Below are 16,161 nucleotides of genomic sequence, written 5' to 3'. Positions count from 1 at the left end.
GAGGTTGAACTCAATAAATTCTCTTTCAGGTTCTTTCATCTCAAGATCTAAGATCTTCTTACTACTTCCATGCTCTGGGCAAAAAAGTAGCACAGCATTTAATATTTCTGGGGTAAATAATATTATGGGGAGTAAAGCAGATCCTGATTAAAAACTGAGTGAAAGCAAATGGGTGAGGTAGAGCACAAACTTCAATTTATACAGCCTTCAGAACTAAGACAGAGCAAATAGTTTATGATAGGAAAATGAGAATGACTTAGTGAACTATTTCTGTAAATCTCAAATGAACAGGTCAGAGGTTATGCTTATCAGATTTTGTGGACAGAAAGCTGAGAAATAATTAAGACAGTGGATGGCAGAATGAGGATCTAAAGATTTCAGTTGAGTGGAGCAAGGGGATAATTGTAATAGGGTGGAATTGCATATGAATAAATATTGAAGGCCTGAATTTGAGTTGAAAAGAATTAGGTTTATAGATATAATAGGGAAGAAAGGTAGGTTCTTAGCATTTCATGTGAAAACAAACTGAGAAGGGTTTTTTTTATCTTCGTTTAATTTTTTTCTCAATTACATGTAAAAACAATTTTTAGCATTCATGTTTTTAAGTTTTGAGTTCCAAATTCTCTCCCTTCATCTTTCCCTCTTTCCCCTCATTTTTCTCTTCACCCTCTTTGAGAAGGTAAGCAATTTGATAGAGGTTATATGTGTTCAGTTATGCAAAACATTTCCATATTTGTCATGTTGTAAAGGAAAACACAGATGAAAAACCCTAAGAATAATAAAGTTTAAAAAATATGCATTGATTTGCATTCAGATTTCATCAGTTCTTTCTTTGGAAATACGTAGCATTTTTCATCATAAATCCTTTGGAATTATACTGGATCACTGTATTGCTGTCACTGTTCACAGTGTTTTCCTGGTTCTTCACTTTGCGTCAGTTCATATAAGTCTTAGATTTTTCTGAGAGCATCCTGCTCATCATTTCTTACAGCACAGTAGCACTTCATCATGATATATACCATAACTTGTTCAGCATTTCCACAGTTGGCGGGCATCCCTTCAATTGCCAATTTTTTGCCACCACTAAAAGAACTGCTATAAATATTCTTGTAAATATAGATCCTTTTCATTTTCTTTTCCTAGGTCAGTTGTTTTTCTGATGAGATATTTCACATTATTTTCTATTTTTTCATTCTTTTGGTTTTATTTTGTAATTTCTTGGGTTCTCATAAAGTCATTAGCTTCCATCTGCTCCATTCTGATTTTTAAAGAATTATTTTCTTTAGTGACCTTTTTAACCTCTTTTTCCATTTGGCCTATTCTGTTTTTTAAGGTGTTATTTTCTTCAATATTTTTTGTGCCTTCTTTACCATACTGTTGATCCATTTTTCATGATTTTCTTCTATCACTCTCATTTTTTCTGAATTTTTCCTCTATCTCTTATTTGATTCTAAAAATCCTTTTTGAGCTCTTCTGAGAATTCTTTTTGGGCCTGAGACCAATTCACATTTTTCTTTGAGGCTTTAGCAGTTTTGACTTTGTTGTCTTCTTCTGAGTTTCTGTCTTGATCTTCCCTGTCATCATAGTCACTTTCTATGGTCATGTTCTTTTTTTGTTTTTTGCTGTTTTTTTCCAGCCTATTTCTTAACTTTGAAGTTTATATTAAAGTTGACTCTCCTCTTATTGTAGAGAGGACACTGTTCCAAGCTTCAGTGTTTTTTTGCAGTTGTTTTCAGAGCTAGTTCTGGGGAGTGGTGTTTCAGTTTTTCTGAGGTGGTATGATCTAAGAAGAGGTTTGTTTGCTACTCCCCTGGCCTTTGCTCCGGTCTGTCAACAACCACAAGCACTCCTTTCTGTCCTGGAACTATAATCAGAGTTCCTTGCTCCCTTGTGGCTGTAAACTCTGATGTGCTGGTGTACCTGCTTGCCCTGGGACTATAACTAGAATCTGTGTATGGGCAGTGCAATAGAGTTATGCACCCAATGCCAGCAAAGAGACCCCTGTAATCTCCTTCTGACCAATTGTCCTACCCTCTTACCCTCTGTGGGTTGAGAGCTATGGAAGCTGCTGCTACTCATTCAGTTGCCCCCAAGGCCTTCTGCTGCCTTGCTGAGGTTCATCCTACTACTGACTTGCTGGGGTTTTGCCTGTGTTGGACTGTGCCCTCTCACTGTAGTGTGACAGACCTTTTCTGCTGACCTTCTAACTTGTCTTGGGTTGGAAAATTGTTTCACCCATCCTTTTGTGAGTTTTACTCTAGAATTCATTTTGAACATTATTTAAAGTTCTTTAAAGAGGAATTTGGGAGAGTACAGACTAATTCCTGCCTTTTCTCTGCCATCTTGGCACAGCCTCCAATATTTGGAAATTTTAGTGAATTGTAACCTAAATATATGTCAGGAATGTGATTTGGCTGTCAAACAACAAAAACCCCAAAATGAAATTGTAGACTGTATTAATGGAAGTATCATAAATAGAATAAGGAAAGTGGATAATCCAACATTATTTGGCCATGGACAAACCATATCTGGAATTTTGTTTCTAGTCTTTGTGTGGGTTACAGAGACCCTTACCAATAAATCAGATTCAGAGATATTAGCAGAAAGAATAGTTCATTTATCAACTTTCTCAAAAAAAGGCTTCCTCAGAGCACCCAGAAGATGGTGCCAACTGAAGAGAGCGGAGGTGTGTTCAGCTCAGCAGATTATGTAGATCCTAAGCACAATCCCTTCCTCCCTAGTCCCCTTCCTCAGGGCTTATTGGTACAAGCCCTGAGGGTACAATCTATTGGTGGGGGCCATCTACCCCAGCAACAGAGAACAAAGATAGTTTTCATGGGTTTTTGCAAGAGTAGACAGTTTTACAAAAAAAAAGAATGAGGGGAGGAGGTGTTATTCTTTCCCTGCTATGTGCCTAAAAACATGGGGAAAGTCTGGAAAAGGTCAGAATATGTTGAAAAATATTTCTTTACAAGGTCAACCCACTGCGAATGTTTCAACAGAACAAGAAACAATTGACTCTTTGAGGAGGCTTCACTCCTGAGAGATCCTCAGAGATCATGTCTCACAATTCCTCCTCTTATCTTTTACCCTTTGAAGACTCCTCACACCACTCCTGATATACTTCTTCCATCAAATTATTCTCTTCCCTCAGGCTCTTTTGAGCCTCAATGGTTAACTGGGGTCCACCCTTGACTTTTTAAAATCATCAGTTCCAAGAACCCCTTCCACCTTTCCTTCTAATCTGATAATTTTAGACAGGGCATCTTGAACAGTTCGGGTAATTAGCTGTATCACACAGGGGAGACATATAGAGAGTAATATTATACCACAAATGCAATTAACACAAACCATAGAATTTATTTCCACCAACTTCCCCCAATCCGGGACCACCATGACATATTAAGAGGGGAAGACCAAGTCTCGATGGGTACATGGGTGATTTTCCTGATATTGTCTGCTATATTTTTCACAATGTGGCCGTTATCATCTATCTTCGTACAACAAGTGGAGAGATTCAACTTCCCACAAACTCCACCTTCAGCCAGCAAGTAAGCTAATACTAGCGTATGTTGCATAATAGCCTCCCTACTTTGAGTTAATTGGTCTGCCAACAAATGGAGAGCTTTGCCACTCTGGTTAGTTATTATTTCAACCACAGCTTGGAGGCGGATAATCCTGTTTAGCATATAGATAGGTGTTCTATACCCCCAACTTCCATCCTGCGCCTATGTTGCTGGTCTTTAATGATCCTTTCAGGCAGCCTCATCCATTAGCATTCCCTGTGCTAGCAATGGATGTATCTGTAGTCCTCCTTGAGCTCTCTGGATCATCATACAACTTTATTCCTAAGTGGTCTCCCTCTTGACGTAGTAGGAGAAAGAATTTGAGTCTAATTAGACCTGTGTATCAGTTCCCAATCCAATCCACCGGGAGGTGGGTGTAAGCAATAAGCCCACAAATCCAGTAATGTCCTTTCAATGCAGGATTCCTACCTTGAAATGGCTTTTGCCCAGAAGCAAGTAGAAAATAATGCAAGTCCTCTGGACCCAGTGGTCCCCCTCTCATAAATGTTGAGTTACACCTCCACAATTGCTGCTTCTCTTTCCAGGTACAATTATATAGCTTCCCAATTAGGTTATCTGCACTCCAAAACTAATTAAACAACATTCTTGTCCCATTCCTTTCCCACTTCCATTTCAAGTCTCTTAATTTCTGTATTATCCTTAGTACTATTAGCCTCCATACATTGCTACACCTCTGGCTCTACACATATTGATTTTGGTCCCTTAGTAGCAGCTCTGAATCTACAACTATCGTCTGCATGAGATTGGTACATGGTATAATGTTATGGTACCATTTGTACAAGTTACCCCAGTCACAGTCCACCTTCCCTTATACTTAGTACAATCAAGAGTACATGGCGACAGGCTCTCAAGTTGACACTCTGGCCTCCATGTAAATTCCATTCACAATTCGTTTCTCCAAGCCGTGTCCCTTCTCCCTTTTGGCTGCCCTGGAATGATTCTGCCAAAGGCCAGTGATGTTCCTCATGTTCAGCCCAAAAGCCAGTACTGAAATGTACCTCAGACCTGTTGCTGAGAAGCCACTCAGGTTTCCAAGGTACTGGGACCCAGGGCCAAGATTCTAATTGTTGAGGCCTCCCACATATCTAGCAACAGGTGAGGTTAAAACTGCCCACTATTGCCTCAATCAGCTGTTCAAAGTTATTCCCTCCTTCCTGCCAGGGTGCTCGGATGGGGGCAGGGGCTCCATGAGATAAGGGAGACATTACTAGAATCGATATTAAGGAAAGCCCCATGGTGTTACACTATTAAAGCGGCTATGCGGAGGAATGGAGGCACAAGCAAAAATATCTGCAACTGCAAACAGCAGCAGTAAAGTTGGGATTAATAAGCTCAATAATATAAAGAGTCTCAAAGGTAGGGATAGTTCAGGGTTCATGTGTCCATCCTGTGGGCGGCCCCCGCCTCAGGCGTATCTTTAGTCCCTCCAGCCCCTCAGTGCCTGCAGAGTCAACTCTCCACTCTGCTGGAGGAGTTACCGGTCCTTTGACTTGGATGTGACAAGGCCAGCCACGCTCCTTGGTTTGGATCGGTAAGTCAGAAGTCAATAGGACTTGAAACAGTCCCTCCCAGGAACGGAGCAAGCTTCTCCTTCCAGGTCTGAATCAGTACCCAGTCATCAGGTTGGTATTGGTGAATAGGAAATCCCAGAGGTGGGGTCTGGGCAATCAATCCCTTTTTCTGTAACAAAAGTAAAGTTCTGGTCAAAGATTGAACATATTCTCTCAGAAATCTGTCCTTATTGGGAATAGTGGGGATATCAGTCAAAGTAGTTGGGTAAGAGGGCCTGTATAAAAGCTCATACAGGGACAGTCCAATATCCCTTTAGGGTTTAGTTCTAATCCTTAACAAAGGAAGACATTTGGTCCATGGAAGCTGAGTTTCTAAGGCTAATTTGGTCAGCTGCCTCTTAATTTCTTGATTCATCCTTTCTATCCTGCCTGAGGACAGGGAATGCCAGGGAGTATGGAAGTCCCAAGATACCCCAAGGGCTGTCATAGTAGACTGGAGGATCTTTGAAGTAAAGTGTGTTCTCTGATCCGAATCTATCCTCTCTGTCAGGCTGTATCTGGGAATGATTTGTTATAAAATAATCTTAATTACCACTGAAGCAGTGGCCTGTGCCAAGGTGTAGGCTTCCACTTAAGAGGTTAGGTGATCTACCAGGAGGAGGTATTTGAGTCTTCTGACAGGATAGTTCAGTGAAGTCCACCTGGATGCTTTGAAATGGCTGAATACTCGGAGGTCTTCTTCCTCCGGGTGCCTGGCGTAGAACAGTCTTATTTGTCCTTCAACAAATAATGCAGCCATCTACCATCTGTCAGGCCAATGCATAAATCCCAGGAGACACAAATCGGGTCAAAATTGCATCACACAGGTTTTGGACATCCCAGTGTCTCCCCTGATGTAGGTGTTGTAAAACCTGCCTCATACTGGCCTTATTGATCAGCTGTCTCCCGTCTGGTAAGAGCCACTTCCCTTCGGCATTTTGTATAGCTCCTAAATTCTAGGCCATTTTCTTTTCATCCCCAAAAAGGTTAGGTAGGCCAAGATTCGGGGGAAGGTCAAGAATTAAAACTAATATCCGATCCTCCCTTGTTCCATACTCCTCTTCACCTGCCTGCTTTGCTTCCATATCAGCTAATCAATTCCCTCTGCCCTCAAATGAGTGCCCTGGCTGATGTCCATTTATATGGACCATGGCTGTGTCTTCAGGGAACTGTAAATTTTCAAGAACCTGAGAGAGGAGGGTGCCATGGGTCAATTCTTTCCCCTTATCATACCCCTTCCCAAATTTTTCCAAATATATGTACCGCTCCCCAAGCATACTTGGAATCTGTGTATATGTTTCCCCTTTTTCCTCTTAAAAGTTTTAAAGCTTTGTTCAAGGCATATAATTCACAGGTCTGGGCCGACCAAGTTTTTTGGCAGCTTAGCTGTCTCTACCAAGACTGTTCTATTGCCTTTCACAGCAGCATACCCATTCTGTCTCAGTTCCTCTACCAGCCTGGAGGAGCAGTCAATAAATTAACTGCCTCAGGGATGGGAGACTCCTGCAGGTCCTCCCTGGTTTTGGTCTAATAATCTGTCATTTCCATATAGCAATGTTCCACCTCTGTCTGCTCCTGGTTAGGTAAGTAAGAGGCTGTATTCAGGTTAGGGTCTTGTGCTAATACCAAGTCATCCTTCCCTAAGAGGATGGCCTCATACTTGAGAATTCTTGAGTCTGTCAACCACCTGCCTACTCTTGATTCAGGATAGGCTGGACCTGGTGAGGAACATTCACTATCAGGCCTCTCCTCAAATGTCAACTTTCTACTTTCTTTTACCATAATTGCAGTGGCCGCAACTGCTTAAATACAAGTGGGCCACCCCATGGCCCCTGGTCTCCTTTGCCCTCCTCTTACTTGAGCTAGAACTCTGAGGGCCACACCCTTTACACTATTTACAGGCAGGGCAAGCATTGAGGGGAGAGACATGACATCAAGACTGTCTTTAACTTCTGGAAATTCTCTTGTCCCTCAGAATCCCATTGGATAGGATCCAGTCCCTCTTTTAATAGATGACTATACAATGGCTTAGTCAATACTGCATAGGAATCAATCCAATTTCTACAGTACCAACCAGACCTAAAAATTTTCTAAGCTCCCTTTTTGTTTGGGACAAGTCCTGAGATCTTATTAGATTTAGCTTCTTGCTTCCCTTACTGATTCAATGCCCCAGGTATTTGACTTCCTTTTTAACAAACTGCAATTTACTCTTAGATACTCGGGAAGCCCATGCTGCCGAGATAATTCAGAAGCTCAGTAGTAGCATTACTGATGTGCTTCTCCTTTCCCCTGCAATTAACAAATCGTCTACATATTGGAGAAAGGTGGGATCCTAAATTTTTCCAGGATACTCTCCAAAACTTGACCTAACAGGTTTGGTGACTCAGTGTACCCTTGTGAGAGGATGCTCCACTGGAGTTGTTGTTTTCTCCCTGTGTCTGGATCCTCCTACTCAAAAGCAAACAGATGCTTTTCTGGGTCAGGGGGACAGGCCCAAAAGTCATCTTTCAGATCCACTACACTGAACACTCACTATCATAAGGGATTTTTCTTAGGTGGGTGTAGGGATCTGGTACCACAGGGTACGAAGAAAAGACTTACTAATTTCTCTCAAATCCTGAATCACCCTATAAGAGCCATCTCCTTTCCTCATGGGTAATATCAAAGTATTATAAGGAGAACAAGGCTCCAATAACCCGTCCTCTATCAGTCCCTATATTACCAGTTTAAGTCCCTTCCTATCCTCCAGGGGTATAGGATATTGTTTGACTCAGACTACCATATTCGAGTCTTTGAGTTTAATCTTTATGGGAGTAATATTAACCCGCCTCCAATTCCGGGGTTGAGCCCAGACTTTCAGTCTTATTATTATTATTATTCAATCTTATTCTCCTCCTCTTCTTTTAGTACCAGTATTCTCTTGGTAATAATTTTTGTCCCAGCTGGATAGATAATTTAGTTATAAGGTTTCTCCTTAGCAAATTAACTCCTGCCTCAGGAATCAACAGAAGCTTTCCCAGTACCTTAATGTTATCATATTCAAGTTCCAGGACTTGACTAACAGGTACAGGAAAGTTTCCTCCCTTTACTCCTGAGATCAGTAATGTCTTCCCCCATCCCCCAGTTTTGTTCCTTTTGGCATTGCTGTTATTGAAGATTCTGTAGCTCCAGTATCAATTAAAAACACAATCTCTTCTCCCACCCTCAAATTTATCAAGGGTTCAGAAAGGGTTTGATCTGTGAACCCCTGACACACCCAATCTTCCATTTCCAAGAGGGAGAAGACTTTCTGATCTTTACTCAGTTGGAGGCAGTGTCATTTTAAATGATCCTCCTGGCCACATTCCCAACAACTAAGTGGGGTCCACAGACCAGCCCCTCTCCCCTGTCCCATTCCCAGGTGGGGCCCGGAGTACCATCAGGAAGATTGTTCCTGCCCCCTTCCTCTTCCCTGAAACCCTAAACCTTGATTTCTTGGACTCTTCTTTATTGTTCCTGCCGTAGCCTGAGCTGTGTGTAGCATAAGTTTAGTCTGTTCCTCCTGTTGTTTCTGTTCCTCTCCTTTTCTTCCTCTCCTCTTGTTACATATACTTTCTGGGCCACTCCCAAAAGTTCTTCCACGGGTTTATTCTGCCATCCTTCTGTCTTTTGTAACATTTATTAATGTTGGGCCATGAATTAGTCACAAAATAAACCCAGAGGAGGCTTTAAGCAGTAGGATCCTCCAAATTAAGGCCCAAGAATTTTCTCATACTCTCCTTTAGTTTGTCTAAGAATGCCAAAGGGGCCTCCTTTCTCTCCTGATGCACTTCCTGTACCTTGTTTAAGTTCTGGCTCTTTGGCATTGTGTTTCTAATTTCCTGAACAATGCTCCCTGAGTTCTCATATTTCCCCTGTGAGCTGCATTATTATGATCCCAGTTAGGATCCTGGAGAGAAAACTTCTCACTTCGGGGACCCCCTTGGGCTATTGGGTGTGCATCATCCCAAGCTTTCATTGTAGCCCGCTTAACCTGCCGTTGTTCTTCCCCTGTGAACAGAATATCTAACATTGCCATCATCTCTCCCCAAGCATACACATTTGGTCCTAAAAACTGATTAACCTGATCTGGGACCCCAGAGGGGTCCTCAATTAATTTCTTCATATCCTTTTTGAAACTCCTAATTTCTGTACTACTTAGGGGAGCATTCACATAACCAGTACCTCCCTGGGCTAATGGGACTTCCCTCAACGGAACACCTTAGTTCTCTCAGAGAGAGGAAAGTTTTCTTGGTCTTTGAGCAATTGCTTCAATTCCCTCCTGAGAGGAGTGTAAGGAGTGTTGCTTGGCCCCACCAAATCAATCAGATCCTCTCCGTTGCTTCCTCCTGCAGGGGCAGGAAGGGGCAAGGGAGAGGGTATTGGGGCGTGTACCAGGGCTGGGGCCAGTGGAGGAATGTAAGGAGGAGGAAAGGTAAAGAAGAGGAAGAGCAAGAAGTGGGACCCTGTGGTGAGATTTCTGTTTTTCCTTATCCTCATCCTTTGGTTTCTCCTGCACAGCTAATTGACCCGCTGAAGACAGCCAAAGAGCTGCATAGGAGCTTTCTTCCTCATTAAAAGTCTACTTTGAATTAACACAAAGTTTCAATTTTTGGCAAACCCAGTCCTCAGAGGATCCATACTTTGTCCAGAAGACATTTCCTCTGAGTTGGGTGCCTGCCCAAACAAAACAACAATACTTAATCATTTTCTTTTTATCCTTACCCCTATAATTCAGAAGTTCATCCCAATTACTAAATCTAGATCCCAAGGGACTATCAGCCAGCACATCTGGTAGCATTTCCTTGTCTCCACCCGATTTTGAATTTGATTTCCCCATCCTCTCGGATGGCTGCTTTACCAACTCAAAAGAGTCTAGGCAGGCTCATAGGGTTTCCCCTCACAAGACTTCAGTTCCCTCAGATGTCTTACAGACCTCTCCTCTTAGATTCTAGGGAACCTGGTCACTCAGACGGTGGCCATTCCAGGTTTATGACACCTTATGGGCTTGTCCCACTTAGATTCCAAACCCTGCTGGTCTGCTTATGTGCACAAACTTACATGACCAAAACTTTCTTTCACTTCACGTGGTTGCCTGCGGTGGTCTTCTGTTACTGGTCCTGTAGAACTTTCGTTCTACTACTCTGAGATCTCCCTTTGGGTTTTTCCCTCCTCAGGGGAGAGTCCTGAACCACCCGAAACCCAGAGGCCACCAGATAAGTCTGGCGTGGCACTTGCCCCCAAATTTAGGTTGGGGGAGTCCCCAAAAAGGGGGTACAAAATCCCAGATAAGCCCCCAAAACTGAGGGTACAATCTATTGGGGGGGCAATCTACCCCAGCAAGAGAGAGCAAAGACAGTTTTCACGAGTTTTTGCAACAATAAACAGTTTTACAAAAAAAAGGGGGGGGGGGGGAAGGTATTATTCCTCCCCTGCTATGTGCCTAAAAACAAGAGGGGGGAAGTCTGGGAAAGTATAGAATATGTTGAAAAATATTTCTCTACAAGGTCAACCTAGTGTAAATGTTTCAGCAGGACAAGAAACAGTTAACTCTTTGAGGAGGCTTCACTTCTGAGAGATCCTCAGAGATCATCTCTCACATCTTGAATACAAAATATGGAGAAGGAAGCTTACGTTTTTAGACATGGACAGTCTGTGGATTGAATTATCTTGCTTTTGCTAATTTTTTACAAGCAATTCCCCCTCTAGCCCCCGTTTTGGTTTTTAATTGGGACAGAGTAGCAAGAGGGAGTCAGCCATTTTTTCAGTTGTGTCTGATTCTTTGTGACCCCATTTGCAGTTTTCTTGGCAAAAATACTTAAGTGTTTTGCCATTTCCTTCTCCAGTTCATGTTACAGATGAGGAAACTGAGACAAATAGTGTTAGGGGACTAGCCCAGGTTCACATAGCTAGTAAGTACCTGAGGCCAGAGTAGAACTTAGAAAGATGAGACTTCCTGACTCCACATCTGATACTGTAATCATTATGCCACCAACTGCCCTATTTAGCAATAATGATGCCAAAAAAGAAGGCCACTGAAACATTTTTTTTTACATGCACAGATGAGAACAGGAGAAATTCAGAGGGAAGGAAAGTAAATAGGACAGTTTTGAAAATAATGTGTATAATTATATACATTATATGATGGAGATTCCTGGTTTTATATAGAATCCTCTGTGTTTGGAAATGTCCTTTTTTGTGGTTTAAGTTCTAAATAAAAAAAATTAAAATTAATAGAAGATAAAAATGATAGATTGCAGGTACAGAATAAGAGATTTTGTGGCAAACATGGTAAGTATGTTGGTTTCTCTTTTTTCTTTTTCTTTTTTTTAATCTATTTTTAAAATTATTTATTTATTTAACTTTTAACATTTTCACAAAATTTTGGGTTCCACATTTTCTCCCCTTTTGTACCCTTCCCCCACCCCAAAACACCGAGCATTCTAATTGCCCCTATCACCAATCTGCTCTCTCTTCTATCATCCCTCTCTGCCCTTGTCTCCATCTTCTCTTTTGTCCTGTAGGGCCAAATAACTTTCTATACCCCTTTACCTGTATTTCTTATTTCCTAGTGGCAAGAACAGTACTCGACAGTTGTTCCTAAACCTTTGAGTTCCAACTTCTTTTCCTCCCTCCCTCCCCACCCCCTCCCTTTGGAAGGCAAGCAATTCAATATAGGCCAAATCTGTGTAGTTTTGCAAATGACTTCCATAATAGTCGTGTTGTATAAGACTAACTATATTTCCCTCCATCCTATCCTGTCCCCCATTACTTCTATTTTGTCTTTTGATCCTGTCCCTCCCCATGAGTGTTGACCTCAGATTGCTCCCTCCTCCCCATGCCCTCCCTTCCATCATCCCCCCCACCCTGCTTATCCCCTTATCCCCCATTTTCCTGTATTGTAAGATAGGTTTTCATACCAAAATGAGTGTGCATTTTATTCCTTCCTTTAGTGCAATATGATGAGAGTAAACTTCATGTTTTTCTCTCACCACCCCTCTTTATCCCTCCACTAATAAGTCTTTTGCTTGCCTCTTTTATGAGAGATAATTTGCCCCATTCCATTTCTCCCTTTCTCCTCCCAAAATATTTCTCTCTCACTGCTTGATTTCATTTTTTTAAGATATGATCCCATCCTCTTCAATTCACTCTGTGTCCTCTGTCTCTATGTGTGCGTGCGTGTGCGTGCATGTGCGTGTGCATGTGTCTGTGTGTAATCCCACCCAGTACCCAGATACTGAAATGTTTCAAGAGTTACAAATATTGTCTTTCCATGTAGGAATGTAAACAGTTCATCTTTTGTAAGTCTCTTATGACTTCTCTTTGCTGTTTACCTTTTCATGCTTCTCTTCATTCTTGTGTTTGAAAGTCAGATTTTCTTTTCAGCTCTGGTCTTTTCATCAAGAATGCTTGAAAGTCCTCTATTTCATTGAAAGACCAATTTTTCCCCTGAAGTATTATACTCAGTTTTGCTGGGTAGGTGATTCTTGGTTTTAGTCCTAGTTCCTTTGACTTCTGGAATATCCTATTCCATTCCCTTCGATCCCTTAATGTAGAGGGAGCTAGGTCTTGTGTTATCCTGATTGTATTTCCACAATATTTGAATTGTTTCTTTCTAGCTGCTTGCTGGAATTTGGCCACAATGTTCCTAGGAGTTTCTCTTTTTGGATCTTTTTCAGGTGATGACTGGTGGATTCTTTCAATATTTATTTTGCCCTCTGGTTCTAGAATATTAGGGCAGTTTTCCTTGATAATTTCATGAAGGATGATGTCTAGGCTCTTTTTTTGATCATGGCTTTCAGGTAGGCCCATAATTTTTAAATTGTCTCTCCTGGATCTATTTTCCAGGTCAGTTGTTTTTCCAATGAGATATTTCACATTATCTTCCATTTTTTCATTCTTTTGGTTTTGTTTTGTGATTTCTTGGTTTCTCATAAAGTCATTAGCCTCCATCTGTTCCATTCTAATTTTGAAAGAACTATTTTCTTCAGTGAGCTTTTGAATCTCCTTTTCCATTTGGCTAATTCTGCTTTTGAAAGCAGAATTCTTCTCCTCATTGGCTTTTTGAACCTCTTTTGCCAGTTGAGTTAGCCTATTTTTCAAGGTGTTATTTTCTTCAGCATTTTTTTGGGTCTCCTTTAGCAGGGTGTTTACTTGTTTTTCATGCTTTGCTTGCATGTCTCTCATTGCTCTTCCCAGTTTTTCCTCCACCTCTCTAACTTGATTTTTGAAATCCTTTTTGAGCTCTTCCATGGCCTGAGCACATTGAGTGGGCTGGGATACAGAAGCCTTGACTTTTGTGTCTTTCCCTGATTGTAAGCGTTGTTCTTCCTCATCAGAAAGGAAGGGAGGAAATACCTGTTCACCAAGAAAGTAACCTTCTATAGTGTTATTTTTTTTCCCTTTTCTGGGCATTTTCCCAGCCAGTGACTTGACTTCTGAATATTCTCTTCACACCCACTTTGCCTCCAGATCCGCCCAGCCAGCACTTGGGGTCTGAGATTCAAATGCTGCTTCCCAGCCTCAGGGCTTTCAGTGTGGGTGGGGCTGCTATTCAGTGTGAGATTAAGTTTAGGTGCTCAGGTGAGGGCAGGGCCGCCACTGGGGCTCAGTTCCCTCAGGGGGTTTATGCAGAGACCTTCAACAATGGATCTGGGCTCCTGCCTGCTCTGGGAGCCCTGGTCTGCTCCTGCCTCAGCTGCTGCCTCCAGAGGGGTCCTGAGTTATGGTGGCACCCCACTCCCCTCTCGACCTGCCAAAGAGACTCTCTCACCGACCCTCGTCACCAGTGGGTGGAGGGACCCGCGGGGCCGCTGCAGATTCTGTCCCTGAAGTCCCTGAAGCCTGCTCGGATCTGCTCTTCTTGGTGCCGCGCAGCCAAGGAGGGCTGGGCTCCGGGTGCGCAGCGCGAGGACCTTTTGCAAGAGGTTTTCAGGCTCTCTGGAACAGAAATCTCGTCTGCTCCGTTGTTCTGTGGCTTCTGCTACTCCAGAATTTGTTGGAAGTTCTTTTTTACAGATATTTTATGGGCGGTGGGTTTGGAGCTAGTGTATGTGTGTCTATCTACTCCGCCATCTTGGCTCTGCCCCTGGTTTCTCTTCTTAAAGATGTTTTGTTACAAGGGCAGATTCAATCTGGGACAGTGGAGAAGTTATTAGAATGTAAATTGAAAAAGCAAAAATTTTTCAAAATAATATTTTCCCCCATTACACATACGTAAATTTTAACATTTTAAGATTTTGAGTTCCAAATTCTCTTCCTCCCTCTTCCCTGAGACTATAAGCAGTTTGACATAGGTTATACATGTGCAGTCATTCAAATCATATTTCCATATTATTCATATTGTCAAAGAAGACAAGACCTCCCAACCCCCCCCCCCCCAAAAAAAAAAAGGAAAAGCAACATGAGAAAGATAAAGAAAGTGAAAAATAGTATGTTTCAATTCTCATTCAGACTCCATCAGTCCTCTGGAAGTGAATAGCATTATCGTTAGTCCTTTGGAATTGTCTTGGATCATTGTGTTGTTGAGAATAGCTAATTCACAGTTGATCATTGTACAATTTTGCTGTTACTGTGTACAATGTTCTCCTGGTTCTGCTCACTTCTCTTTGCATCAGTTTATATGTCTTTCCAAGTTTTTCTGAAATTATCCTGCACACCATTTTTATAGCACAATAATATTCCATTACAATCATATACCACATCTTGTTCAGAAATTCCCCATTTGATGGACATCCCCTCAGTAAGCATAAAGCATTTTTAAAAAACAGATTGAGGAGGTTTAACCTAGAGAAAAGAAGATTTGGCAGAGAAGAGATAGTTACTGTCTCCCTGTTTGTTTATAGATAAGATTAGATGACCACAGAGGTTCCTACCAATACAAAAATTCTGTATTGTTCTGAAATATTTAAAAGATAGTTTTGTGGAAGGAGGATTAATTTTGGCCTACTTGCTTCTGGAGGGCATCACTAGGGCTAATAGTTTGAAGATATTGGTGTTTGAGGGAGATAGTGGAGATTTTGATAATATTTAGAAAACCTTTCAAATTTATCTATAAGTGAGTGTACTCACTTGGGAAGTATAGTGATTTTGCCAGTAATGAAGTCTGGGTGACTTTCTCTAAAGGATATTTTAGTGGCGATTCCTGTATCAGGTAACATTTGGACAAGATGATTTTCAAATCTCCTATTCCAAAGATTCTGCCCTCCTAAATTTATACAGAGTGTTAATTAACACTTTCCATTTCATAACTATGAGCTATATTTATTTATCTGTTTTTTGGTTCATTCTATAGTTGTAATAACATAATCAATACATTATAACTACTTTTTAACACATAGCAGTTTAAAATCTAATTAGTTGGAAGTAGTAAGTAAATTTTAGCTGGTATTTTCTTTGTATTTGTGTCATGAATGAAGTGATTGTTTTTAGTTTGGTTTGCACCTTTGTTTCCAGAAATTTTTAAAAGAAATTTTAGATGAGGAACATTGTCTTAATCAAACAAATGACAAAAAATAGTTCGCATGTATTGAGTGAAATAGTAAGAAGAGTGCTTGATTCCAGTCCTTGTATTAAGAAGAGATCTAATTTAGCTAACTTTCACTTAATTTTAGAGGTAGAGTGGAAGCATGGATTTCAGAAAGCCTTAAGTTCCTGGTTGATATTATGACTCAGGTCATACAAGTTAATAATAACATTTTGTAGACAAGTAACCACATTGAAGAGGCAGCTAGATGGCTCAGTGGATAGCCTGGAGTCTGGAAGATTTGAGTTCAAATCTGTTCTCAGACACTTACTAGCTGTGTGACCTTGGGCAAGTCATTTAATCCCATTTGCCTCAATTTCTTCATCTGTAAAATGAGCTGGAGAAGGAAATGGCAGAACACTCCAATATCTCTGCCAAGAAAACCCTCTGGACATTATGGTCCATAGGGTCATGAAGAGTTGGACATGACTGAGTGATGTTGAAATCATTTTAAAATTATTTGTGTTAAACTAAAGGAGAA

General features: G+C 41.3%; 1 protein-coding gene across 4 annotated transcripts in view; it reads left to right on the top strand.

The window, feature by feature from the left end:
- The window catches only part of NCAPD3 (non-SMC condensin II complex subunit D3), a 126,703-nt gene that overhangs the window by 48,368 nt on the left and 62,174 nt on the right, over positions 1 to 16,161 (top strand). The window lies entirely within an intron of this gene.

The sequence above is a fragment of the Notamacropus eugenii genome, chromosome 5, assembly GCF_028372415.1.
Source record: "Notamacropus eugenii isolate mMacEug1 chromosome 5, mMacEug1.pri_v2, whole genome shotgun sequence".
In the NCBI taxonomy this organism is placed as follows: Eukaryota; Metazoa; Chordata; class Mammalia; order Diprotodontia; family Macropodidae; genus Notamacropus; species Notamacropus eugenii.
Note: the sequence above shows the minus strand (reverse complement) of the source record. Positions and strands in the feature narration are given on the sequence as shown.